Here is a 3,810-nt window from a genome sequence, read left to right as displayed (position 1 = left end):
CTCAACTATGTTAGCAGCGGAAAAGTAACCCAATAAATAACAAGTTAAAGAGATAGAGAGAGAGATCACACAAGCAATTTATACTGGTTCCTCTCACAAAACGAGAGTAGTCCAGTCCCCTTGCACTTCCAAGGGAGTTCACTATAATCACACAAGATTACACCTGCTCAAGCACACAAGCAAGAGACTTCTCAACAATGCTCAAGCACACAAGCTTAAGACTTCACACTTAAGCACACAAGCTTAAGTCTCACACTTAAGCACACAAGCTTAAGTTACACACGTAACAATAAAGTATATAAAAATATACAAGTGCTCTTAGATGAACCTAAAGAGAGCAAATACAAGTATTACAGAGTATTTGGCTAAAGTGCAAAAACACTTGAGAAAGGTTCAGAGCTTGTATATCACAGAGTTCAGAGTTTGTTCAGCGCACGTTCAATTCTTGATAATTGTTATATGTTGCAGCTGATCCTTCTAGTATATATACCACTAGAAAAGAGTCGTTGCAAAAAGAACCGTTGGAGTTGATAATCTTTTGTCTCCTAGCAGTCTGTCTTGATGCAGTTTGGTTGTATCCAAAACTAAGAAAGAGTTTCAGGTACTTTGACTACTGCAGAGTGGACTTTCCTTATTCAGCTAACAAAACTGAAGACCCACGTTCTCAAGATAGGACAGACAAAACAGAGGTAGCTGAACTGATCAGGCTTGAAAGGTCCTTTTCTTCATTGGTAGAAGAGTTGACTAGCAAAGGGAATCTTCACAGCTTTCAAAGAGATCTTCAGAGTTTGATGAAGCTTGTAGACAGACAAGAAGTTCTGAAGTCTTCATCCTCTGAACGTTGTAACCTCTGAAGTCCAACATCTTCTGAGCGCTTGTGAACTTCTGAATTCACATCCTCTGAACTTCACTCAGGACTTATATGATGCTTATATCTGCACACTTAAAATAAATTTTTAGTCCTTCCAATTGTTTATTAATACTTTGTTATCATCAAAACCTTTATAGATTTAGGGGCAAACATTTTTAAATCAATTTTGTTCCAACACTAATGATTCCTCATTTCTCAGTTGAGATCTTGTCTTCCTTGGACTATCCTTGTTGCCTAATATCAGTTCCTCTGGATGTGATGATTTGTATTTGAAAGTATTTCTTGGGGGCTCATCATCTTCAGACTCATCAACATCAGGTTCAGCAGATGCTTCAGTTCTTGGTTGTTCAGAGTCTGTAGGAACTATTGTGTTCAGAGGTACTTCAGAGAATGGATGTTCTGAGTAGTTTGGAATATCTGAATATTGATCCTCTGATACCTGAAATCTAGACAAACCTTCCACAAGCTCTGACACTTGGTCAGGCTCTTTGTCATCAAATTTGACATGCATACTTTCTTCCACAGTGTGTGTTTCAGAAATATACAGTCTGTATGCTTTTGAGCGCTCAGAGTATCCTATAAAGATACCCTTATAGCCTCTAGCATCAAATTTCTTTAGATGGACTTTGTTATTTAAGATGTAACACGTACATCCAAACTGATGAAAATAAGAAATATCAGGTTTTCTTCCTTTGAACAATTCATAAGCAGTTTTGTTCAACTTAGATCTGATATAGATTCTATTTTGAACATAACATGCTGTGTTTACAGCTTCTGCCCATAAAAACTTTGCTACATTTGTTTCATGCATCATGGTTCTGGCCATTTCTTGCAGAGTTCTATTCTTCCTTTCTACCACCCCATTTTGTTGAGGAGTTCTAGGAGAAGAGAATTCATGCAGAATGCCATATTTTTCACAAAAGTTTTCAAAAGGTTCATTTTCAAATTCTCCACCATGATCACTTCTAACTTTTAAAATAGTGTAGCCTTTTTCATTTTGAATTTGTTTGCAGAAGATGCTAAACTCATCATAAGCTTCATCTTTTGTTCTTAGGAATTTTACCCAAGTCCATCTACTGTAATCATCAACAATTACTAATCCATACTTCTTTCCATTGATAGAGGCAGTTTGAACTGGCCCAAAGAGATCAATGTGAAGAAGTTCCAATGGTCTTGAGGTAGAGACAATGTTCTTAGGCTTAAAAGAAGATTTTGTAATCTTTCCTTTTTGACATGAACCACAAAGTGTGTTTGAGTGATATTTGATTTTAGGTAAACCTCTGACAAGGTCAAGCTTGCTAAGCTTAGAGATTAACCTCCAGTTAGCATGGCCTAACCTCTTATGCCAGATCCATTTTTCTTCACTCAAGGTCAAAAGACACATCACTTTTTGTTCATTCAAATCAGAAAGATTAATTTTATAAACATTGTTCTTTCTCAGACCTTTGAATATAATGGAATTATCAGATTGTTTGGTTACAGTACATGATTCCTTATTAAAAATGACTACATAACCATTGTCGCAAAATTGACTTATGCTCAATAGATTATGCTTAAGTCCATCAACTAACCAAACATCATTAATAGATAGGGAAGAATTACCTACTGTACCTGTACCTATTATCTTTCCCTTTTGATTACCTCCAAAGCCAACAGATCCTCCTTCTTTCATAGTCAGCTTAGAAAATAGTTGTTTGTCACCAGTCATATGCCTTGAACATCCACTATCCAGATACCATGAGTGTTTCATGATATTTCTTTGAGTGGCAGGCTGTATGAGAAACAACTTTAATCATTGCGATAGAACTCTTCATCACAGTTAATGATAAAGTCATCCCAATATTCTTCCTCTTCATTTATCAAGTTCTGATTGTTAACTTGAGAACTTGTCAGCCATTGGTCTAGGACATAAGCCCTTCTTCCCTTGCATAAGACTTGTTTCCACACACTAGGTAGGACATATCCTTTCCTAGTTGGTAAATCTGAATGGTACATAATTTCAGCTTTTGGTACCCATCTTCTGGGTCCACGCTTGTTAGTCCACAAATGCTTATTATGTTGTCTAGTGTTGGAGAAAGATCTTGGTTTGGAATAATAACCTTTTTGAAATCTTTTCTTTGTTTGAAATCTGTTATTATTCCAAGATTTGGATTGTTTATGATTCCAGGGTTTGTATTTATCATCAATCCCATGTTCTGATTGATTATATCTACTTACTCTAGAATCATAAATAATCTGAGTCTTGTACATCATCTGAGATTTGGAGTTTGAATTTTTTCTTTTAAAAACTTCTGATCTTTTAGATTGACTAGCTTCAGGTACTGAAGTTCCTTTGGATTCAGAATTTGAAGTTTCAGATGTTGAAGCTTTCAGAACTTCTGACCTGATGTTCTCAGGTTCTGAACAGCTTCTATCTTCTGAACTTTTCTTTCCAGATCCTGAGAAACTAGGTTCCTCTGAGCTGTCAGCTTCTAAATCACTCAGATCATTTTTGTTATTTTCAACATTACCAAGATTCTTTTCCTCTTCACTTTGTGGAACAACATAATAAACCCAAGATTTTCCAACCTTTTTGGCAGAGGTCTTCAGCTTTGAATATGTTCTACCATATTCATAGCCAAGTCCCTCTCCTCTATGTCTCATGACATTAAAAACAAGATTAGCAGCTTTGCTCTTACCAAGGTTGAGATGCACAAACTGTTGAAGAGCTATTTCCTGCTCATCAATGGGTTTGTGACAAACAGCACAACCCTTTTCAAAGTCATTTACTCTATTCAGAGTTTCTTGATATAGACCTTGAAAATGTTCTGCTTGTTCAGTCAGAGTGTTAAGCTTTTCTTGAAAAACTTTTTGTTTACTCAACACTCTGAGATGTTTCTCAATGACCTTGTTAAGTGCAGTTATAAGTTGAGATTTAGAGCAGTCAGAAAATACCTCAT

The sequence above is a fragment of the Trifolium pratense genome, linkage group LG5, assembly GCF_020283565.1.
Source record: "Trifolium pratense cultivar HEN17-A07 linkage group LG5, ARS_RC_1.1, whole genome shotgun sequence".
Taxonomy (NCBI): Eukaryota; Viridiplantae; Streptophyta; class Magnoliopsida; order Fabales; family Fabaceae; genus Trifolium; species Trifolium pratense.
Note: the sequence above shows the minus strand (reverse complement) of the source record.